This window comes from Schistocerca piceifrons, chromosome 5 (assembly GCF_021461385.2).
Source record: "Schistocerca piceifrons isolate TAMUIC-IGC-003096 chromosome 5, iqSchPice1.1, whole genome shotgun sequence".
NCBI lineage: Eukaryota > Metazoa > Arthropoda > Insecta > Orthoptera > Acrididae > Schistocerca > Schistocerca piceifrons.
In genome coordinates this window covers 385,696,723-385,722,941 of record NC_060142.1, presented here as the reverse complement: position 1 = coordinate 385,722,941, position 26,219 = coordinate 385,696,723, and positions in this window count along the sequence as shown.

The following is a 26,219-nucleotide window of genomic DNA, read 5'->3' as shown; positions in this document are numbered from 1 at the left end:
ACGTCTTCAAACCCCTAGGGCATTTCAGGAGCTCCGACAGGCATTGGTGCAAGAATGGGAGGCTATACCCCAGCAGCTGCTCAACCACCTGATCCAGAGTATGCCAACCCGTTGTGCGGTCTGTATACATGCGCATGGTGATCATATCCCACTTTGATGTCGGGGTACATACGTAGAAAACAGTGGCGTTTTGTAGCACATGTGTTTCGGGACGGTTTTGTCAACTTATCACCAATACCGTGGACTTACAGATCTATGTCGTGCGTGTTCCCTATGTGCCTATGCTATTAGCACCAGTGTAGTGCCACGTTGTCTGACACCACATTCTGCAGTTATCCTTAATTTATGAGCATTAGTGTAGTTTTTAATCACCAGCTTGTTTCATTTTTATTTTTGCTGTTACAGTCAACAGACTGAATATAGATATTTCCTTCTGACTACTTTGATGTGGGGCACCACGAATTCCGCTCCTGTGCCAACCTCTTCATCTATGGGTAATACTAGCATCCTACGTCCTATACTATTTGTTGGATATATTACAAACTCTGTCTTCCTGTACAATTTTACACCTCCTTTAGTGACACAGATATTATCCTCTGATGTCTTAACATGTGTCCTGTCATCCTGTCCCTTCTTCTTGTCGCTGTTTTCCACACATTCGTTTCCTTGCCGATTCTGCGCAAAACCTCCGCAATCTTTGCCCTACCAGTCCACCAAATTTTCAACGTACTTTTGTAGCATCATATCTCAAACGCTTCGATTCTCTTGTGTTCCAGTTTTCCCACAGGCCATGATTCACTACCATAGAATTCTGTACTCCAAACATTTTTTCTTAGAAATTTCTTCCTGATATTAAGCCCTATGTTTGATACCACTAGACTTCCATTGACCAGGAATGCCCTCTTTACCTGTGCTAATCTACTATTTATGCCCCCTCTGCTGCTTCCGTCACGGGCTATTTTGCTTTCAAGGTAGCAGAATTCCTTAACTTCATTTGCTCCGTGATAGCTAATTTCGATGATAGACTTCTCACTATTTTCATTTATGCTATTTCTCATTACTGTCCTCTTTCTTCTGTTTATTCTGAATCCATATTCTGTACTCATTAGAGTCTGCGTTCCATTCAACGGATTCTGCAGTTCTTCACCTTCACTGGGAATAGCTATGTCATCAGCGAATCTTATCATTAATGTCCTTTAACCCTGATTTTTAATCCTATTCTTTAACCTTTCACGTGGGACTCGCAGCTCGACTTCTCTCGGCGCCACACAAAGCCCCAAAGGAATACTTCTCAAGGGACATTGATTTTAAATGTAGATAACTTTAATTCTCGAAAAGATATTACCCCACTTCCCACTAACGCGAAATTAATCACGCTTGTTCATTTGTAAATTACTGCAGTATGGACGTTTCCGATCACTCCCCTAACTTTAATCAGAAATGTTACTGATAAAACCGTGGAAAATCTCGTAACCTCTCAAGAGCCTATCGTGGTATTCTTCACCGCAATGTCCACATCTTTAGCGAACTTCGGATGCGTCCCATCATTCCTCAGTACTTCAGTATCCCACTTCGTTCCATACTGGTTCTTCAGAAAAATTGTCTAAACTTCAATTTACTCTTCATCATAATTAAACTGTGATCTGATTACGGAACCTCTGACCGACCATGATGCAATCCAGCTGGAATTTTCCTGAGTCTCCGAACCTTTTGTAAGTACGAGTATATCTCCATCTCTTGTGATTCTTGAACAGAGTGTTAGCTACTACCTCCTGAAATTTATTGCAAAACTCAATTGTTCTTTCTCATTCCTACGGCCTAATCTGTATTATCCAGTATTCATTTCTTCTATTCCTTCCCCTACAACCACGTTCCGCTCCCTCTTGATTGTTCGATTTTCACCCTCCCTCCTTTACATTCTGAATTACCCATTCAATAGCCACCTAAACTTTCTCTGTCTCTTAATCTTTTGATTGCGACATTGGTATGTATTCCTATACTGTTGTTGTTGGCTTTGGTTTCTGTCGAAACTTATGAGGACAAATGAATCACTGAACTGTTTGCAGTACCTCACTCTCTGCGGTACTTCCCTATTCATAATGAAAACCGCTCACGTATTACCATTTTTTGGGCTGTTAAAATTGCCCTACATTCTTCTGACCTTCTCTCCATTTCACTTCACTGATCCTCACTATATCTAGACTGAGCCTTTGCATTTCCCTTTTGATGTTTTACAGGCTCCGAATCGTAGAATATTACACTCTCTTTGATTACCGCTTGGCGGTCCTCTCCCATAGATCCTAATGGGTGATTAATCTCGAGTATTTTCCCAATGGAGATCATCGTTACGCTTTTTCAGTGACAGGCCACATGTCCTGCGGATATCGTACCTTATGTGTCTTTAATGTAGTTGTTTCCATTGCCTCCTACATCCTCACACCATTGGTCATTGTTGAGTTTTCCGTCTTTTAGGGGCAATTTTCTATCCGAGGCAAGAGAGTGCCCTGATCTTGAATATCTTTCCGCTCTTTCGCCCTTTTTGACAAGACAGTTTGCAGAACTAGGGTGACTTCTTATGCTGGAAGTAGTCGGTCGCCATTGCTGATGACTTTTATTCAAGATTTATGAGGTACGTAGACTCGAACCCAGGACCAGTAATTTTCTGATCGAAGACGCTCTCCATCTGTTTTAAGCTATCCCTTTTCTCCTACCGAGTATCTTATTTTAGCACCATTTTTTCCTTTTTTACAATAAGGAAGAAGGGGAAAAAGTGATCCGCCAGAGGGTTTTGAGGCGTCGTGGGCAGGGGCCACAACCCGAGGCTTGGTCACAGTGTCTCCCTAAACTGGCGGCAAGCCGCGTTGATCAGCAAGGAAAGGAAATAGTCGGATACGCCGGAATACAGGAAGAGGGAAACCATATAGTTTGTTTTATATTATTTATTTAGTTATTTATTCCTTAGGTGCAGGAAGCAATGTCGTAGTATGTAGCTAAAGATTGTGCTACACACTGTGTGTATGTCACTGGATGTTATACTGATATAACTAGAAAAAAAGACATTTGTAATCTGCAAAAACGAGAAAAGTGTGTGTGTGTGGGGGGGGGGGAGAGGGGGAGGCACGATTCTTCCTATGTGCCTCTCATCCACGAAGAACGTGGTACTTCGCTAGTTATGGGGCTCTTTCCCTGGGGTTGGCCCATGGTGTAAATATCCACTGCAAGCCTGGTAACCCCCAACTCGAGAGGGTGGGAGGAGGGGGGGGGGAGGCGGGAAAAACACGTCTCAGGTAGTTGGTGAAGTGGTGTCGGTATCGCGCTGTAGGTCCAAAGATGTTATGGGTGTCCTGGACGTATTGCCAGAAACCGAGGTTCATTTCTCCTCGTCCCGGAAGAGATACACAACGGACATGCCCTTAAACCACGTGAGTGCTTTATATATGGCGGGCGGGAAATGAGTTTCAGTTGGCGTGATATGTTGCGCACGTCAATCAGTGTTCGTCGGTGTCTGAATGTAGGCTACTCGGGCACAATGTGGACTCGCTTAGTTCAATATCATGGAGCCGGAGCTTCGTCGCAAATATGTGACTGACAGCATGATACCACAATGCCCTGATTGTGGTGGGAAGAAAGAGCATGTGGATCGACCACCACACTGTTGGCCATCGAACTTCTGTGTCGCAGTAGCAACTGGGAAAATCCTACGTCCTTGGTGGTCGTGTGGTCCAGAGGTCAGCGCGTGCGTAACTGTATTTTACGATGCAGTCGAAAATATGGGACAGAAGGGGTGCAACATATGCGACCAACATCGGTGGTGAAGTAGAGACTGGAATGGGATTTTGAGGAGACTGAACGTGAGGAATGTGTGGCGTCCAGTCCAGCGTTTCACATTGTACTCATGTATAAGGCAAGCGCCATCGCTCGAAAACTAAAGATTCCCAGTCCACCCTCACAGGGAGGAAAGGTGAGGATGTCATTGCGAACCTTGAATACAGACCCAAAGGCCGAAAGGTTGCCTGGTGGCATGGTGAAACTAGTCCCCTAATTTGAATGAAACCTGTATCTTAATGTTGTGGACGTACACATCATTTCCATGAGCTGTCAAATGCCCTGTCACATCCAAGGACGGCAGAATGTGTAAAAATGTATTTGGTCCTATCTTTAGCGACCGTTCATGAGTTCACAATCTTTTCACAGTCTACAATATATTGCATAACCCCTTCCAAAAATAAGTCTGGGATATCCTAATGTGGGTTGATAAATTACTGAAATGACAGCGAGATTTAGTATTTATTGATTTAAGGAACAAATGAATCCAATTTTCAATATTATATTAATGCATGGCTATTCCGATTCATGACGACATGTTTCCATGAATAACCAGTTGGCAAAGTGAAAGGGACCGCTTATCAGATGACCGTAGTTCCCTTTCCGTGAGTGACCTGATCATCCAAACTGATTGCCAGTTCTCTAACTTGTGGTACAGTGACTGAGTAACAGGACTCAACTATGAAGTCCCACATGCAAATTAAATCTGCTGTGGGTACTGTGGGGCCTAAACGCCTTACTCAGTAAGTGTAGAGTCAGCTATCATGGATGGGCTGCACTGCAGGCGGTAATCAGAACTGCCAACCATCATAAGAACTGCGGCCATGAGCGATGTTCCCATTAGATACGACATGGAACCCGAGTTATTCATACCAGTGGCCCTGATGAGCGCTTACAAAAACTATGTCTGCCCTGCTGAGACAATGAATACTCTTAACTCGACTGATCTCCGGTCTCTACGTCATGTCTTCTCTCTTCAGCTATTTGGAATAGGGTCCCCGAGAAAAGCTGTTTCTCTGTACAAAGTCAGAAAAAATCAGAATGCGCGCTGACTCCACCAAGGTGCATGGATGTAAGTAGTGGTCGGTCGCCGGTTTTAGCGCCAACCACAAGAGTACAAATCACCACACACAACCCCTCCAAAAACACCACGAAAAATCCTACTCCAATTGAGAGGCGTGCCGCCGTGTCAGCAAGTGTCCCCTACTGTCTGCCAATCAGCTTGCTCCTCTAAAGTGCATGCAGGAAGACTGATATAACAAACTATTGTGCTTATATGTGGCACCGACTCGGAAGGCAACCACACTGTCACCTAGTCGCGATTCCTAGAGTGCAATAATACAAAGCCCGTCCCCCCTGGCCCAGGCACCAATGCATCACACTAGCAGATAACAGGAAATCGCGCTGCCATCCCTCCAACCAAGAGATGGCTGAGAAGCCCTTTGAAAGAGAGCACCCCTATCCACCACTATAATCATATGGACCCGAAATTCCTGGAACCCAGCCGACTCGGCTGCTTACAACACCCCTGTCTCGCAAGCTTCTTCCTCACAGAATGATCACCAGCATATCTTGGAAAAATAGTGAAAGTAGCAAGACCTGGGCTGGTGTACGCTGGCGACAGTAGGCAAAGAGGTTGCGAGGCGATAGACAGAGGCTAACAACAGACGCGCAGGAAATGAGCCGCCAACGCCCTCTTGGCTGCCAGTATTTAGGATCACCGCCGTGGACCAGAGGGCGAGTCAGTTCGAGTCTGTCGCAGTCTGTCGCACCGTGAGATCCAGCATGTCACCAAGTCAGAACTGCAGTCACAACCTTTAGTTCAGAATCAGGCAGCACATAGCATTAGCAACCATAATTGCGAACATAGAAGTGAGGCTAACCTGAACTATAAAGACGTGCTTGTACCACACAAGAACTAGCTTAAGTTAACTTTCCATTATTATGAATAAAGAACCCAGTTAATGTGTGTGTGTAGCTTGTGTTAGAAAAAGAGGATATCGCCCAGCAACATCCTCTCCTTGCTCCCATGATACAGCTCTACAGAGAGAATGAGGTGACATAAAAAGACCCATCGCCAATTCGAGCAAAGAGTGGAGCGTTATCCTTCCATTGATTACTCAATATTTTTCTCATGGTCACCTCCCGCTGGCAGTCCTCTCCCTGAGATCTGAATGGGAGGCTATTCCGGACTCTCTTGCCAATGGAGAGATCATCATCACATATTTGAACTACAAGTTATGTCTCTTTACTGCAGTGGTTCCCATTGCCTTCTGCTCCTCATGCCGTTGATATTTGCTGATTCTTTCGCTTTTAGGCGCAGTTTCCAACCTCAGGGACAAGAGATTGCCCTGAACCTCCGCCCTCTGTGACAAGTCACTGATTTCTCCTGACTAACCCATTCTGGTGTTTCTGTTTCTCTGCTGACAACACAATACTCCCCATCTCTTTTTACGCAGTTACGCAGGTGTGTCTACCTCTCCTGACATCTAGTGGTCAGCTGCACATTACATAGAGGTGTTTGGGTACTTCTGATCAGATAGTGTACCGTCTGCAGGATTAACATTAGACCACCGTATTTGTCGTGTTAAGCTCTGATTTGCTGACAGGATGCTGTTAAACTGTAGTACTGTAAGGTGTCAGGCAAATTCAACACCTTCCATGAAAACCCTGACATGATAAGCAAATCCAGTAGTATGTCACATAGCTCCGAAAAAATCGTGACATTAAATTAACCAAAGTAATACGAGTAACGAGTGAGGAAATGGAATACCACAGACTAACACAAGAATGCCTAAATGCATGTCATACTTACCCACCGTGAGACAGACGCAGTTCCGAGGGGAGAAACTAGAGCAGAAGCCGAGAGCAGAACCATGTTAAGCGAGAAGGCCCTACGATAAGGGACGAACACCCACGTCGCCAGCTAACCGCTACGACCACACCACCCGCAAGTTTTTAGCGTGAGACTTTTTCGCGTTTCCGTTGCATTAGGACCACCCCCTAGCCCATGTTAAAAGATAGAGCCCTCCAGAAGAACAGTATAGATCTTACGATAACGCTAAAAGGACCACACCAGCTGCAAGTTTTAGCGTGAGACTTTTTCGCTTCTCTGTTACGTTGCAAACTTTAAAAACATTGCCCCACCACGAAAAGTATAACGTTTCTCATTGGATAGACAGAATTTTTGTAGGCCGAGCTTAAGATTAACATTGAGACCCTGATTGGTCAGATGAAAACACAACCAGATGGTTTTTTTAAACCAACTTCGGTAAATTGTAGTAAAGAGAAGTTAGGACGAAGAGTTGCTTCCGAGAGGGCGAGCTGGACGGAGCTGCGCCGGCCGCCGCCCCCTGACGAACACCGACAAGGTAATGAACGCACACGATGCCGCATTTTTGAGCGCATAAGGCTTCACTCAGAACTGCAGAAGTCTCATCTGTTACATCCCCTTTTCGTAATACTAGTGTCGATCGTCAATTAAAGCTCATGGTGTTCACATTTGCCACTTGAAGTAAAAATCTGAAACTCGACGATTTTTCTGTTATACAGTTATGGAGCAGCCACATCAGCCACTGTAATTTACGACAAGTTAGATAAGTAATTAAAGATAATTGAGGGTCACTGTAGACCATTTTGATAGTTTTCTCTCTTGTGAAACTTAATTTAAACCTAGATTATAGATGTGGTATGGCATAGGTCATCCTTCGATCCACTGTAGAACTTGGAAACCCATTCAGGGAATATTCGTTCACATTTTTGTTGAACGCAGTTGGTTTTTACCATCCTGTATTAAAACATTGCCTTTTATCAATAGTGCAATTGATAAACGATGTTTTGCTTTTTCGACGTTATTTTACCAGCTAACTAAAAATAGGAAAGCCTTGAACTCCTTCCACTAAATTTAGTTAGTATTAAGATTCCTTTACAGGGAGTGCAGTGGAGCTGACGCTGGAACCATTAAGTATTTGGTTATATCATCACTAGTCTCACTGAACTCTTCTGAATTCTACATGTCATGTGTGGTCTGACGTCTCCTTACCAGCAACAGGTCCCTGGTTCAAACTAGTCAATTCCCTAAAAAACACGCTCAGAGCGTTGTTGCGCGAAAGTGGTAGGGAGACACGATATAGAACAGACACCACGCAGAATGTTTAGAGTACAATATTTTCTTAGCATCTATAACTAATGTGTGACTACACCAAGGTAATGATAAGATATTTCAGAAACTATTTATGGAGTAATATTTTTCAAAAAACTGGGACCATGTTATCTTTACTTGGGGTACTTTGTCATGTTCAAGTCTGCTCGGAGGAAACTGAAAAACGCAATGAGACGAAGTTAAACTAACCAAAAATAATCACTTAATAGAGTGTTGCTAAAATTTAATAAACTATTTATTTTTAAAAATTGAGGACAATAAATAAAATTTAAGGAGATAAAGTGAGGAATGAAAATACAAATCAGTTTATTTTTATTAGATCGATCATTATAAAAGCTTAACACAATTTATATATAAAATATCTGATTAAACAAGGCTGTCCAGTTCATGAACAGAAAACTCGTTCCTTATAGTGAGTATTTTTGGTTGCTTCATTTTGTGCAACACGTCCTCGCAGCAATACAACATCGGATATGGTGTTTCAGGCCACCTCCAACACTTAAATGTTTTCTCCATCCACTCAACTAGCCTTTCTAATCTTTCCTGGATGCTATTCTCCATTAAAAAGTACATTAACAAAATCATCAATAAAACAGTCTTCAGGATTTACTTTTCCATTACAGCTTGATGAACACACCTCAGGTTCTGACAATGTTTTCCTTTTATCACTGAATTCTTCCAGTAGCACATCTCCATGATTATCATCTTTCGAGCAACTTGGAAATTTAATTCTCTTCTTGGGCTTGGACGAATGAGAAGAGACAGGTAGAACTGGATATTTCAAGCCTTTGTTCTGTTTAACGTTGTGTCATTTGAAATGATAGAATGGCCTCTAAACATTCCTAGAATTTCTCAAGTGAATAATTTGCATACGATCTACGACCGAGTTTCTTCTTGTGTATACGTGGCATTGCCTCTAAAACAGGAACAAGAACATCTGTAAGCCTCCTGCGTTTAAGAGAGTAATAAATCTTGAAAATAATTACTGGTGCATAACAAATATACACTGCTTAAGCCCAAATTCGTTTGGGCCAAAGTAACCCGAAAACATGGGCCATTGTTTCTCCAAGATGAAATAGACTGAAATACATTGAAACAAAGAAACCCAATTCTCTTTGTTTTACATCTCAGTTCAAACAATTGAAGCAATAACAAAAACTAATTAGGAAATTGAAAATGACTTTCATATAAGAGGAACGAATGAAAGTTGGAACAACACTCTTTTGCTTAGACTGACAGGCCATGAAAAAACAAATGCTGCTGCGACGGTAGACTAGTGAAATAGAAGAATAGAACACAAATAACGTAGCTGGTGTTGTCTCCTACCGTTTAAGACTAGAAACACAGATATTCGTTGGCATACATCTGAGCTGCGTGACATGAATCTCTTTTTTTTTCCTTTGGGCCACCATTACCATTAAAGAGCCAATGTTACTCCGGCTGACGGTACTGTTGTTGATAACAGTGCTATTCCTGTACAGATATACGAAGCGTGAAGTCTTAACAATTGTGAATGAGCTATGTCGGCTAGTCTCGGGTCGGCCCATCGCTGTTTGTTTATCCGAGTTCGGCGTCGCGCTATGTGGCTAGTTGGGGAGGCTCAAGGCGAGAGAAGCGAAGGGAGTAGAGGCGTGAGGCGAATGTGCAGAACCTGGCTAGACCAGACACTCGCGGTAGCTTCGCGGGCTGTGGGGCTTGGTAGCATTATGCGGCAGTAGCTATCCTGGTGGTCATCTCGTATTGTGGTTGCACACTTACCGTCTCGCTGAAATGAGTTTAGGCGCTTTCCGTTTGTCCATTAAGCCAAATTTTGTGGAGAATGAAGCCGATTTTCTGGAAGCGAAGGTATTACTGTCCCCATCTCTGATCGAAGCACTGTAATTGCTTCGTGCTGCATGTGTATCGCCAGTGTGGCTGAACACTGGCTTGAGACTGTATTTTAAAAGACTGCATTGACCTGCTTTGGATCCAGGAAACATTTCACATTCTTACTGTTTACAATGCCATATTTCCGCCCGTTGATAGAAAAGGGAGTTATTAAAGTAACTAACGGGAATACAGCCGGATGACGTCGAAAACCGCTGATACTTCGATAGGCGCACACCCCACCATTTTAAAGTCATAACCTAGAAGCAGATATCCTCGGAGTAGTGAAGCACCTTAGATCACTTAGTAAACGCAAATCTTCCGGCCCAGACTTTTGACACCGTACCTCACAAGCGGCTTCTAATCAAATTCCGTGCTTATGGAATATCGTCTGAGTTATGTGACTGAATTCTTGGTTTCCTATCAGAAAGGTCACAGTTCGTAGTAACTGACGGGAAGTCATCGAGTAAAACAGAAGTGATTTCTGGCGTTCCCCAAGGCAGTTTTATAGGCCCTCTACTGGTCAATATTTATATAAACGGTTTAGGATAGAGTCTGAGTAGCCGTCTTATTTATTTGCAGACGACTCTGTCGTTTATCATCTAGTTACGTCATCATAATATCAAAACAAAATGCAAAACGATTTAGATGAAATATCTGTATGGTTCGAAAATTGGCAATTCGTCCTAAATAATGAAAAGTGTAACGTCATCTACATGAGTGCTAAAAGCAATCCGCTAAACTTCAGTTACACAATAAAACAATCAAATTTAAAGACCATAAATTCAATTAAATACCTAGGAATTACGGTTACGAACAACTTAATCTGGAAAGAACACATAGAAAATGTTGTGGGGAAGTCAAACCAAAAACTGCGTTTTATTGGCAGAACTCTCTGAGAATGCAGCTGATGTACTAAAACGACTGCCTACACTAAGCTTGTCCGTCCTCTTTTGGAGTAGTGCCTTACATAGGGAGAATTTCGAACAGGACTGGTCGTATTTTGCAGAAATACGATGTGAAGTGTGCCTTTCGACCACCATCTAAGATTAGGGTCCTTTTACGTTGCGTAAAGGATGATCTTGGTTTTCAGAAGGCGGGTGTCTATCGCTTTCCTTTCAGTTGTGGCATGTTATACATTGATCAGACTATGAGAATTTAGAAGGACCGGTGTATTGAGCATAAGCGGCACACACGCTTACATCAGCCGAGCAAGTCTGCCATTGCAGAACATTGTCTTGAGATCGAGCATCCTTTATAATACGATAACATGGAGATTCTGGCATGGTCTTCCAGTTATTAGGATAGTGTTTTTAAGGAAGCTGTTCAAATTAAATTAGCAAGTTACCTTATAAATAAAGATGGTAGTTTTTATTTAAATTCTGCGTGGAGTCCTGAGCTCTCCCTTGTAAAGAAACAGAGGAACGGACCTAATGCTAACTCACCCGTTGATTACTAATGCCTCTATCGATAACTTCTAACGGCTGTCATCTTTGGATTGTGATAGCGCTAATGTCTACATTGTGTGTGAGTGTTATCTTTCCGGTGTTTATCGGAGATCCAAGGTTTTAAATTCAGTTGCACAACGCTTAGTTGCTGCAGTTAAGCCTTGAAAATGACAGGGTGTGCTCCCATCGAAATAAGGGCAGTTGTCCACGACGCCACCTGGCTTCATTCCCGTAAGTTATTTGAATATTGCATACGCCGGGAGAAATTCTGGTCACACAGTGGAGCTCTTATTTTTTTCAGCATACTCCGCAAGCTCGCCGATAAATGAACATACCTACGATGTTTCAGCATCCTGCGATGCATACATCCCGCTGTGCAGCTCTCGAGACACCGCCAGTTTAATAGCAACTAGTCGGTACATGTGCTGGGTGAATCTCTATGTCGCCGAGACAAAGGAGAGAAGCAAGCAGTGGAATCATGTAGTTTCACCGCCGCCGGAACCCGTCATCTTCAGACTAGGTCATGCAAAGTGTTTTGAGTCAGCATTGATTTGTTACTTACAGCTTATTCAAATGGTTCAAATGGCTCTGAGCACTATGGGACTCAACTGCTGTGGTCATCAGTCCCCTAGAACTTAGAACTACTTAAACCTAACCAACCTAAGGACATCACACACATCCATGCCGGAGGCAGTACAGCTTATTCAGACCGTTACACGAGTGTATTACCGAAATGTTCTGGTGTGGTTACGGTAGGCTCTCAAGACGAATGGTCACGTGACCTGTCCAAGGGGTTGTGCCCCACGTCAACGTGCCGGCTCATTCTGCACATGACACACTCATACTGCGTCTTTGCCTATCAAATTTTGCCTCGTACGTCATATTTTCCCAGCATGGCATCCAATCTCTTCATCTCTCCTCAGATGAAGAAGCCATTACGTGGCAGGCATTTCCAGAATTATGACTTGGTTCTTTCTTTTTCGATGTAGAACTTTCCCCGTACAGGCAAACTGTAGGCTTCTATAATAAAGATCGTTGAGAAAAATTGGGACCAAGTATGGTCAACCATGCACAGATAAAGGTAAATGACAATGACATGAGCAGCCTTTGAGGACGATGCTATGACTAAAAGTAACGTCGTGAGTAATCAAATGCATAAAAGACGATAGGAGTCATTCGCAGGGCAGCTCTGAAGTGCCGAATTCAGATGTTTCCGCAAGTAGCTTAATGTAATCGCGAAAATCGTAATAATTAATACAGTAATGATGTACAGATAGCTTATTGTGGTAAATGAAGCCTTCTGATTGACCATTTTGTACTGCCTTTCTTGATAGACAAGGAAGGACGGTTCTAAGGGGCACGAATGGCCATTGGTTTGCTGATATTGAAGGAGAGGGATGTTTCTTTCAGACTGACGACGAAAGCAAAAGTTATGGGCTCTGAAGCACTCATTTTGGCTGTCGTTGATAAACTTACCATTTGAAGAGTTGTAGTAGTTAAGATAATTAAATGTATGAGTCATCCATTTTAAGAGTATTTTATGAACGACCCATAATTTTTCTTCACGTTCGCTTAATGTACCTTATTACTTATTTAATGTGCATCGAGATAAGAATCGTAACTTTATTTTCTGACGATTTTCCGGTTCAGGGATGAATACCAGTGTGACCTCGCAGAGACCCTAACATAAACATTGGAACTGTTCCAGGAGCCCATCCGACAATCGTACGCCACTGTCTGATTTCCTTATTATGTGTAATACACGATTACAAGCGTCAGTCGTCAGTCGTAAAGATTTTATTACCACCTTGAAAAAATAACGTTGCGTAATTAATTTCCTATTTATCTGCAGGTACAGGTCTGTTGTCCTCGATACACACTGAAATCCCCGCAACAGAGTAACGTAACACGCCACTAGAAGCGCCAAAAAAGAAAAGTGTTACCCATTGACAATGTGGGTTATGTACGACAGGTAAAGTTTTATTACCTTTAAATGTGTAGCGCCGTTTCATTTTCGCTTGTCTACTGCGTACTACGTTTTGAGATGACAGTAAAACTGTATGACTATCTCTCGTACAGTATGACGACTATGCGACGGTAAAAAAATAAATATTTCTTTCGCTTGATTACAACACATAAAACCGAAAGCTTCAAAACTAAAAATTTCTTGAACAATAGATACAACGAAATATTGTAGGTCAGACGTTACTAGCGCCATATTACAAAACAAAATACGCGCTCGACACTGAAAGGACTCATTTGTAAATTTACGCAAATCGGCTTTACGATTTCCATGTTCACGGTTGATTACTCCATTCGCCGTTTTCCACTTTACTTGCTGAAAACACTAGCATTATGAAATCATCTTCACTTCTACATTTACAGAAGAACCTGACATGGCTTGTAATGCACAATCGTGTATGCCACACAACTTGTAATTATTAAATAACCTTCAATCAAAATTTAGCCATAACCCGCCCTGATAACCGCACCTGTTAAACTTTCACTCTCTTTCACGTGAATAACACTACACGCAGGCTTTGGGGTACATAGGTATCATCCCAGAAGACAACAGGTTGGCGACAGGTAGGACATTCTGCCACCGCTTAAACAAACCGTGCCAAATCCGCAACTATCCATGCCAACCCTGCGCGGGATGTGGAACAAAGACACTAGAATAAAACAAGTCAAAATTTAACCATAAAAACTTCAGTAAGAATATAATGCGCAAACTATCGGCAATGAGCTAACTTATAGAGTTTTTGTATAATAAATTTCGTAAAATTAAATTAAAAAAAAACATTAAGTTGTGCAGAGAGACGCACCATTTTCCGTACAACGAATTCCTGTTTGGGGCGTAAAGCAATCTGAAACTGTAGTGAACCCATAAGGGTAGCCAAAGCAAGCACAAGAGATGGCGTCCTGATCCCTCAGCCAATCAGAGACGTCATGTCTGGCCACTGTCTGTCTACGCTGATTTTCCAGGTTTGCACGACGAGCAGCGCCACTCTTCTTCTGTCAAGAGGATCGCACCACAGGCGCTGTCTGACAATGTCGAAACTTCGCAGGGTCAAAGGAATGCGAAAGTAAAGGCTTGGGTATCGGTACTCAATTTTCGATCAAAGTTCCGACGCTAGATCATCAGCCCACTCGCGCAACGGAAACCAAAAGAAGTGGTAGCACAGTATCTAAGAGCAAAATTTCGAAATTTTGCGTCCTCTGTTCAAATCCAGTCTGATGTTGTCTGTTTTCCTTTTTTGTACCGGACATAAGTATTTTTTGTGATTTCCTGAAATAAAATGCAATTAATGACAAAAAATAAATATTTCACATCTTATTAAAAGTAGATTTTTACTATCGCGGATCATATAAAATCTTACATAATTAACAGTATTTGAAAAAAGGAAATGAATTCTAGTATTTCAGTGTTAGCTTTGATTCTTACTTTTACTTCAAGAGAACCGTTGAATGCCACAGGGTGATAACTACCACAAAAACATTCAGAGCACAAAAATTTGCAGCACCACGAGCAACGTGCGAGGGCGCATATGCCACAGTCCCATTTTTACTGTGTTAAATACCTCACGACATGGCGATGATTTCGCGGCAAACCAAGCGTTTCGAAGCATTTTCTCTGAAACTGGGGCCTGCAGTTGATTATTGCCTAAGGCTTGTTTTTTAATTGCGTCACTACTACTTTATCACTTGTCACTTCCCTTTGCTACGCAATGAGAATAGGGCACTTCTGTGATCGGCGAATGTAATTTTTCACCTGTCGGTAAAAGCATACATCGCAGGGATGACAGAACAACGTACACTTTGGGGAGTTACATTCAATGAACACGTCGGTATTCTGACTTCATAGACAAACGGCCCATCGTAAAAGGAGAGACCGCTTTGCCCACCTCACACGTCAATAACGTAGCGAAACTGCTCCAAGTTTACGTAAGGTCGCAAAATTTTGTCCAAGCTCTGATAAGTTTCCTCTGTGAGCTTTTTAGATTTTGTGACTGTTGCATACACATCCCGATGCAGTTCCCTTAACTGGTATGTTACACTCGAGTACCAAATTTGTCACTGACTTCTTGGAGACAAACAAAAACTGCTGATACCAGTTTTCCGGAAAATTTCAGTGACTATTACGTAGCACAGCACTGTATGGCAGTGAAACATGGACTGTAGGAAAACCGGAACAGAAGGGAGTCGAAGCCTTTGAGATGTAGTGCTACAGAAGAATGTTGAAAATTACGTGTACTGTTACGGTAAGAAATAAGGAGATTCTCTGGAGAATAGGCGAGGAAAGGAATATACGGGAAACACTGTCAGGTAGAAGGGATAGGATGGTAGTATATTTGTTAAGACATCACGGAATAACTTCCATGGCATTTGAGGGAGCTGCAGAGGGTAAAAACTTTAGAGGAAGACAGTGATTGGGATCGTCCAGCAACTCCCCGTCAACCTCTGGAGTTCCAGATGACAAGCAGTCTCACCCTCTGCACTTTCAGAAAGACTGATCCCAGTTGCAACAGACGAGGCTTCCCATGCCGACTTTTGAAGTATACGGGGAGACCTGTGCGGTCGATACACACTGCATTTCGCCCAAAGATTCACGACCTCTCAACTGTTCGCCATTCACCGTCAGTTGGTTGTCGACTCGCCAGGCAACAGCCGAAATGGAACTCAGCGAATAAGCAAGTCGCTATTCAGAGAACAGGAAGGCTTTATAGTTTCGCAGATCAGACTCGTTGAGTCCAAATGGGGGTGTCCTTGAAGGAAGTACCCGAGACTATTTAATTTAAACAAGCCAAGGACAAGAACCTCCTACAGCTGGTAACACGCAGCCGCACAGTTGCGATTGGGTGGAAAATAAGTGCGGTTGAAGAGGTCACACGAATGTGCATACACAAATGTTCGTTAAAAAATGTTAGTGCAAAATTTGGCCCTCACGTAAGTCTCAGGGGATGATTTCTACGCTTGGTGCATTAGTACACTGTTACACAGCCGGACATTAGTTATAGTTTTTGAATTAATATTCACTCAGACATGAGTACAGTTTATGCTAGGGAACAAAAATTAGTCGATTATTATAGCAAAATCATTTTTCACAACACAGTTCAATTAAGTTTTTATCATCAGTATTTATTGGTGTCGTCCTTTCCTTTCACACAACGAAATTAGCTCTGCTGAGACGGTTTACAGTTTTACTTTAATAATAATTTGACTCTGAGCCCCCAGTAGCAGTAATGTAGGCTGCTATAATGGAAAGATACTCAATCAACTCGAACAGAACCACAGGTCCCACAGCCCTCTTTGTTCTAGCAGTTTTGGCGCAAAATCACAGATCGCCACACGTTCACTTACGCCGATGTAAACCTCGTAATTCGTACTCACACAAATAATCTTAGCACTTCCAGTTCACCAAATATATGCTTGCACACTTGCACTATTAAACAATACTCTTTGTCGAAATAAATCGGCACGAAAAATTCTTACTCAAACAACCACATGGGCCACCCACAAGTGGGACTCGCACGCCGCACGCCACCCACCGGCCAACACCGCCACCCACGCGCTCACCGACTGCCGAACGACTGCCCCCCTGGCTATTTTTTTTTTTAGCCCCTCCACGCTCGCACAAGTATGGTGACCAACTCAAAAGGTCTACTGTCACCTCTGCACTGTTAGTGTTTAGAATCGTAGAATCGATGAGATCGCAGGAGCGAGGAACTGCGATGTTATCCGTACGTCTGGGTAGGGTTACCCATTAATACGGGCGCATCTGGGTGATAGAAGTGGTCGAAAAAGCTCGACAGAGTCAAGCTTGAAAGAAGACCCCCCCCCCTGGCTACGCAAGTTCTGATCTCACCAGTTAACGTTACAAATTTTGATACATACATCCCTCAACAGAAATAAGTACACCATCGGAACCGCGCTAAAAAGTACATCCTATTGACAATGTTATATTAATTTCTAGGATTATTCTATCGCCCATAAATCAAGTTTTTTTTTGCAAAATTTCGCCACTTAACGCTAATTTGTTTGTTTACATCTGTACTGCAAAGTTTTAACATATAACTGCACATAGCACTGTTTTTAGACGTAATCTATAGCGATCTACACATTTTGCTGCTCAAAATCTTCATATCTATTATAATTAATTAATTATGGGCGATAAATGTTAATAATAGTGTGCAAACAATGAAAACTATTGCAAGTTAAGTGTATAGTATAACTTAACTAGTTTAAAATACGTGTGATGCCACCCAAAATATTATATAGTGCCGTTCTTTACGTCATAAATTTTTTATTGAATTTTATAAACAATTTACCATTACACTTTGTTTATTGCTCTTTACGAGCTTAATTATTTATGAATCTTAACATATGACTACGGCACTCGATCCGCCGTGACCAGACGTTTTTAACGAGCGCTCGCTCATCTCTATAAGATGTTATTTACTATTTTTATTAATTTCTCAGTTTTCGTGATATTAAACAATTTTCAAGTTACTATAACTTTTGCTTCTCCTGATTTAAAATAAAGATCGATCTTTCAGAAGGCGCATATTGCTGACCACAATCCACTGCCGTATCGCTCTTCACCATAAGTTACATAGTTTTCGCATAATGCTCGAAAAACCAAACAATGCCCCAACCTGCGGGCCACGTGGCCGCCCGGCGGCGGAGCCATCCCACCGACATGCTACAAATCTCGTGCGGGCGCGCCACACGCTTCTGTGAATGGCGTACCATGTCGCGCGCTCACTCTCCGCAAAGCAATCCTTGCATACTAGAAATATTCATCTAGTAACGGGGGTTCGTACCGTCACACAGTGCAAAAAGCAGTTGTTGATGCTGTCTCGCTTCCACCATACCGTCGCAAACCGAGCTGTTCCTAGTCCGTGTCGATCAAATTGTGCCCTGTTTCTGGCGTCAAGACTTATAAAGCACCTATCCCATACTTCTTTGCAAAATTATCAGTGCAACCAATGTTAAACATAATGAGACAAAAGTTGCAGTAGAAGACAATTTAGTTAACTGACTAGCTATTCAGGCAGCACATAATAATAAAGTTTAATTACCGGTTTAAATTTTGGAAATCGACCAGTGAGCCATTTTTATTCGGTCCCTTCACATGATGATATTTGCCACACACTGCCCATTCATTCCTCTCCATCAAAATTTGCAAATGATCTGAATATTATATATCTTGAACTCTAAAGAGAGGATGGCAGCTACAACCCCTCATCTCACGTTCTGGAAACGAAGTGCTCCATGTAATCTTCCTACTTTTTCAGCAGGACGAAGAGCTAATTATGCTGTTTCCATGTTAAAAGTAACTTACTAATACCTTGCTGATATTTTCAGTTCAGACCAGTAATTTTTTGATCTATGTGTGCCTGCTGGGGGGTGGTGCACTTTGGTAAAACTTCTGTTACGATGTGCAGACACTTTGCTGATACTGAAGTAGACGAGACATTATCCTACAACGCAGTGTAGTGTGCACTATTGGTAGGAAAACTAGTGAATGGGTTAAACGGCTACTTAAGTCGAAATTTCATGTTCAGATTAGATGTTAAATAATAAGTACTTAATTAAATGCATTTGAGCACGAACTTGCAACCGAATATACAAAAAATAAATAATGGGTTGACACGTTTGTATCTCATGAATCATTGTACTTCACATTACAACTATAATTTACTGATTTCGGAACATCGGATTTCAGGACACACTACTTCTACAATTTTTTTAAGATACTGAAATGCTTACGCCTTTTTCGGTTGTGCGGCCATATTGTTCGCCCTTGTTCTATAATTGTTGAAGGTATTTTAAATTCGCCTTTGATACTACAAGACAATGAGTATTTTTGTCGCCAAACACGTTTCGTTTTATTGAAATAAAACATCAGTTGTGTGTACTGAAAGATGTTTACCATCTGACTTGAGTTCTAGATGTGAAAGAAGTTCGATACAAAAGATATTGATTTAATTTAGTATTTTGTGCCTGGTTATCGTTCACGCCACGAAACGCCATCTGCTTGCTCGGTTTTGAGGTATTCATTCGTTTTTCACTGTTGATTCTAACCTCATACCACACTGCTTAGCACAACTGTGCATTTCTTGATGTGAAACACAACACAGTGTTGCACCACTACTGTTTGTTTATGTCTTTGTAGCTAAATACAGGGTGATTCAAAAAGAATACCGCAACTTTAGGAATTTAAAACTCTGCAACGACAAAAGGCAGAGCTAAGCACTATCTGTCGGCGAATTAAGGGAGCTATAAAGTTTCATTTAGTTGTACATTTGTTCGCTTGAGGCGCTGTTGACTAGGCGTCAGCGTCAGTTGATGCTAAGATGGCGACCGCTGAACAGAAAGCTTTTTGTGTTATTGACTACGGCAGAAGTGAATCGACGACAGTTGTTCAACGTGCATTTCGAACGAAGTATGGTGTTAAACCTCCTGATAGGTGGTGTATTAAACGTTGGTATAAACAGTTTACAGAGAATGGGTGTTTGTGCAAAGGGAAATGTTGTGTCGGTAGCTGGGCCGACACCGTGAAGTTTAGATGGCTGAAAAGGAATGCTAGACTAACGCTGTAGCCGATAGGGCACGCAAGGCTAAAGCAGACGGGCGTGAAGTCTGGAACATGAGAACTTATAAATGAATAAGAAGAAAAGTATGTAGATGCTTATTACTTATCTTTTTATTAGTCCTTGGAATACATCTCTCTTGAATACTCGTAAGCTATAGGCACGGATACAAATGGCGCCTTGCTAGTTCGTAGCCATTAACTTAGCTGATGGCTATTCTGTCTCTCGGCTAATGAGAGAGAAAGGCTTCGTACATCTGGTCGGTATCTAGGTTCTCGTACAACTGGGCGGTAGCTAGGTTCTCGTACAACTGGGGCGAGTGCTCTCTCGTATCACGAGACCTGCCTTGGTGGTGGCGCTAGGTCTGCGATCACAGTGGCGACACGCGGGTCCGACATGTACTACATGGACCGCGGCCGATTTAAGCTACCACCTAGCAAGTGTGGTGTCTGGCAGTGACACCACATTCCTCCCCCGCAAATCGGCGAACGGTCGTGAGATAAGGCTTCCGCCCGCCGTGGGGAGGACCACATGTTGACGTATGCGATGAGGTGGGGAGCCTAACAACAGGCGAGGCTGTGCCACCCGCACCCGGCCATTCGGTCCGAGGGGAGCTAGGAAACGCCTGCAAAACTAGTCCAGGGTGCACGTCAACATGCGGTGTATGCGCCCGTAAAGAGACAGGAGGGACCGAAGGATCAATTTCCATTGCGTCGGGGTAGCCGACGCGCGATGACGTCATGTGGTCCGGAGCGGGCGGGAGTTCCATGGCGGAGGACAGCTGGTCACGGGAAGCGATCGGCGGCGCGTGACCCTGGGAGGCGCTTGGCGGCTGCAGCGAAGCGTCTAATGCGGGCGACGCCGGCGGGAGAACAGGCGGCGGCGGCGGCGGCTGCTGCTGCTGCGGCGGCGCGTCGCCATGGGGCAAAATGGAAGGCATCGTCGGTAACACCTGGGGATGAGGCGAGCCAGTAGATGGGTCCCCAGGGCGCTGACCGGACGGCACCGTCGCTGAAAGCAGACGGGGAGCGGCAGAACCCGTGCGACGACAGAGGCGCAGCTGATTGAGATGCCGACGCACCTCACCAGAGGCCCCCAAAACCAAATACATCGCGCGGCCTAGGCAGCGAAGAATGCGCCCTGCGAGCCAACGCCGTGAACCGCGATAGTTGCGATAAAATACAACGTCGCCTGGAGCAAAAGCAGGAGTCTGCCGCTGCACAGGAACCTGATGCGGCGGATGCAGCAAAGACATCAAGGTGCGATGAGGACGACCGTGGAGCAACTCAGCCGGCGAGCGACCATCTCGGGGCTGAGAGCGATACGAAGATAAAAAGAGCAACAATGCGTCCTCCCGAGAATGCGACTCTTTCAATTTCAACATCTGTGACTTGAAAGTCCGGACCAATCGTTCAGCGGCACCGTTGGACTGAGGCGAAAACGGCGCGGAAGTCAGATGTTGAATACCATTGGCCTGGCAGAATGACTGAAATTCTGCGGACATGAATTGTGGGCCATTGTCGGAAACAATAGTCCGCGGAAGACCTTCAATGCAAAAGATAGCAGACAACGCTTGGATGGTGGCGGAGGACGTCGTGGAAGACATCCGGACAACAAAAGGAAAATTACTGAAGGCGTCGACCAGAACCAACCATCGAGCATTCCAGAATGGACCAGCAAAATCAACGTGCAAGCGTTGCCAAGGGGAAGTGGCTTTTGGCCACGCAAAGACTTTCCGCGGCGGGGCGGACTGTTGTTCGGCACACGCCGGGCACGAAGAACACATTTCGTAATCGCAGCATCGATTCCGAACCAAGTACAGTGCTGACGAGCAAGTTGTTTCGTCCGCACTATACCCCAATGTCCTTGGTGAAGAAGCCGTAAAACAGAGGACTGTAACGAACGTGGGACCACGACTCTGGACTGATCATTATCAGAACGCAACAACAAAACACCACGACGAACAAAAAGTCTCTCCTTGTGAGCAAAAAATCGGCGAACCAACGGATCCTCGATCCGAGACTTTGACAAAGGCCATTGCGTAGCAACAAAACGTAAAACAGTAGCAAGGACAGGGTCAGCAGCTGTGGCTGTAGCGACACGACGAAAATCAATCGGAAACGATTCGACCACTTCATCGGTTTCCGAATCAATGAACATGCAAGCAAGTTCGGAAGAATCGAATGCTTTATCCTCAGCAACAGGCAAACGGGACAACGCATCGGCGTTTCCGTGCTTAGCAGTGGACCGATACAAGATATCGTAGCGGTACTGCGAGAGGAAAATAGACCAGCGAATGAATTTCTGCGCTGTACGTGGAGGTACAGGCTTGGTCGGATGAAAAAAGCGATGTCAAAGGTTTGTGGTCTGTGATGATGGTAAAGTGACGACCATACAAGAAATCATGGAACTGAGTAACACCAAACACGAGAGCCAAAGCTTCTTTCGCTATCTGTGAATAATTTCTTTGCGCAGACGAGAGCAATTTGGACGCAAAGGCAATAGGGCGATCATGGGAGCCAACTTTGTGCGCAAGCACAGCACCGATCCCGAAATCCGAGGCATCTACCATCAACAAAAGGGGTTTCTGGGGATCGAATGGCGTAAGGCAAGTATTAGAAAGCAACGCCGATTTCAACTGGCGAAAGGCGCGTTCGCATTCCGTCGTCCAGACGAACGGAACACCTTTACGGCGTAAGCGATGAAGCGGAGCTGAAATGGAAGAGGCATTGCGCACATATTTATGGTAATAATTAATTTTACCCAACACACTCTGTAGCTGTTTCACATTTTGAGGGGAAGGCAATTCTTGTATGGCACGGAGGTGCTCTGGACTCGGATGTATGCCTTGGGCATTAATGACATGTCCCAGGTATGGTAAGTCACGAGCAAAAAACACACATTTGTCCTTCCTCAAGCGAAGACCATTTTGCCGCAAGACCTGAAATAATGTTCGTAAGTTCGCAAGATGATCTTCTTCTGTCTGTCCGGAGATCACTATATCGTCCAGATAGTTTGCTGCAGTAGGGACCGACGCACAAATAGTTTGTAAATATTGCTGAAACAAGGCAGGGGCGGATGCACACCCGAATGGCAGTCTTTTGAAGCGGTACAATCCAAGATGCGTGTTAACCACCAATACGCGCTGGGATTCGTCGTCCACCGGTATTTGCAAGTACGCATCGGCTAGGTCCAACTTTGAAAAATATTTTCCCGGGCACAGTTTATCAAAAAGATCTTCCGGGCGGGGCAAAGGAAAAGTAGCAGTCACTAGCTGTGGATTCACTGTGGCCTTGAAGTCCACGCAAAGTCGCAATTTTCCGGAAGGTTTTGGCAAAATTACTAAGGGTGAGGCCCAGAGAGAAGCTTGCACACGTTCAATTACACCCTGTGATTCGAGATCGTGTAACGTTCTTGCGACCTCATCACGCAATGCGTGGGGAACATTGCGCGCCCTGAAAAATTTCGGTTGCGCGTTTACCTTCAGTTCTAAATGTGCTTCATAGTTTTTAGCGCAACCTAAGCCCGGTGCAAAAATGTCTGCAAATTCGTCACACAGCCGAGAAACACTGTCTGTAGGCACAGTCTGATTCACTGATAGGACCTGATTTACAATAGACATGTTAAACAACCGAAATAAATCTAGACCAAACAAGTTCACTGCAGAAGAAGAACGAAGAACGTAAAATGACACAAGTTTTGTTTGTCCCTTGTATGTTGCAAGAAGGCTGCACTGTCCTAACACAGGAATTTTCTGTCCGGAATATGTAGTTAGCTTAACATTTGCGGCACGCAACGGAGGTGCGCCCAGTTGTTTGTACGTGTCGTGATTGAGCAATGAAACTGCAGCTCCGGTATCGAGCTGGAATGGTATCACTTTGCCTTCAAAGTCTAAGTCCACAAAAAGTTTATTGTCCTGCTGACGACAAGAGCGACTGTTTTGTGCAATTGGAACAGACACTGGTACAGAATCACTTGCTAATTGACGTGATTTCCGGCGACGTCGACGCACAGTTTTTGTGGGACGATCACTGTTGCTGTTAGAGAAAGTGTCACTGGACGAAGCGGAATTAACGACATGAATGTCCATAGGCGAAGGTCCACGAGCCTGAGTGTCCTTGGTTCGATTCCGGCGCGAAGCAAAGGGCCTGGAATGATTGTGATTGTCTGATCTGAACTTTTTCTGGCAAACACTTTGAACATGTCCTTTCTTATTGCAGAAAAAGCAAATAGCTTGGCGTGACGGGCAATGTGCACGCGAATGTCTAGTAGCACACCGCGGGCATGATTTCACTGCATGTGTGTGCTGGCGCGGCACACCTGGCTTAGCGCGCGGCGGCAGCTGTGCGGACGGCCGCGAGGGCAGTTGACCGGGCCGCGTTGCGCGAGCGCGCCCGGCGGGCCGGTTAATGTTACACACAGCTGGCGAAGTTGCAAAAGATTCATGAGCACAGTCAAGTGTGTCCTGTCTATCCAATATGTCTATTACTTGGTGAAGGGAGGGATTAACTAGTTTCAAAATTTGCTCCCGTATGCGAACATCAGAAACGTTCTGTGCAATTGCATCACGCACCATTGTATCTGAATAAGAAAGACCACAGTCACATTCAAAGGCACAGTCCCTAGTAAGTCCTTGCAATGTTGCTACCCACTCCCTATTAGTTTGACCGGCCGTACGTTTTGTATGAAAGAACGTATACCGTTTTGCAACCACATTAACTGTTTCTTTGAAATAGGCATCTAATGCAGACAAAATTTCCTCGTAGGACAGAGTTGCTACGTCTCGTCGGGGAAACAATTTCACTATCACACGGTATGTGGACACACCGACACAAGAAAGCAAAAACGGCTGCCACTCGTTACCTTGAATTCTGTAGGCTGCTAGATGAAAGTTGAACTGGCGAGACCACTCGTGCCAGGTCTCATCGGCTGCCACGTATGGTCGAAAGGGAGGTGCAACTGCGTTTAGTGGCAGCGGTAGCGAAGAAGCGGCGGCGGCCGCATCGGTTTGAATGGTACGTTGACCCTGGACGAGCTGTCCAAGGGCATCCAGTACCGCCTGCGTCTGCTGATTCTGCAAGCGATAAAATTCGGACAGGACATCTGGAGAATGTGGCGAAGCCATGACACAATTAAATGTAAGCAATCAGAACACTTTAAATCGTCGCCAATGTGGCAAACGAATTAATACAAACTCTTTTGCTCGTCGCCAATAAATGTTGTGTCGGTAGCTGGGCCGACACCGTGAAGTTTAGATGGCTGAAAAGGAATGCTAGACTAACGCTGTAGCCGATAGGGCACGCAAGGCTAAAGCAGACGGGCGTGAAGTCTGGAACATGAGAACTTATAAATGAATAAGAAGAAAAGTATGTAGATGCTTATTACTTATCTTTTTATTAGTCCTTGGAATACATCTCTCTTGAATACTCGTAAGCTATAGGCACGGATACAAATGGCGCCTTGCTAGTTCGTAGCCATTAACTTAGCTGATGGCTATTCTGTCTCTCGGCTAATGAGAGAGAAAGGCTTCGTACATCTGGTCGGTATCTAGGTTCTCGTACAACTGGGCGGTAGCTAGGTTCTCGTACAACTGGGGCGAGTGCTCTCTCGTATCACGAGACCTGCCTTGGTGGTGGCGCTAGGTCTGCGATCACAGTGGCGACACGCGGGTCCGACATGTACTACATGGACCGCGGCCGATTTAAGCTACCACCTAGCAAGTGTGGTGTCTGGCAGTGACACCACAGGAAAAGTTCTGGACGGCCGAGAACGAGTGATGAAAATGTAGCACGCATCCAGCAAGCATTTGTTCGCAGCCCAGTAAAATCGACTCGCAGAGCTAGCAGAGAGCTGCAAATTCCACAATCAATTGTATGGAGAGTCCTACGAAAAAGGTTAGTTATGAAACCTTATCGTCTGAAATTGGTTCAAGCACTGTCTGCAGCTGATAAGATTAAAAGAATCGATTTCTGTGATTTTATCCTTGCTCAAATGGAAACAGATGAATCTTTCGTTTCAAAGATTGTGTTTAGTGATGAAGCAACTTTCCACACTAACGAGAAAGTCAACCGTCACAATGTCTGTATATGGGGCACTGAGAATCCGCGGGAAACAACTCAGTATGAACGTGACTCGTCTAAGGTGAACGTTTTCTGTGCCATTTCAGCCAATAAAGTTTTTGGTCCCTTTTTCTTCGAAGGTGCTACTGTAACTGGACTACAGCATCTGGAGATGTTAGAGAATTGGCTGTTCCCTCAGCTCGAACAAGAAGCACAACAGTTCATATTTCAGCAGGATGGAGCGCCACCACATTGGCACTTA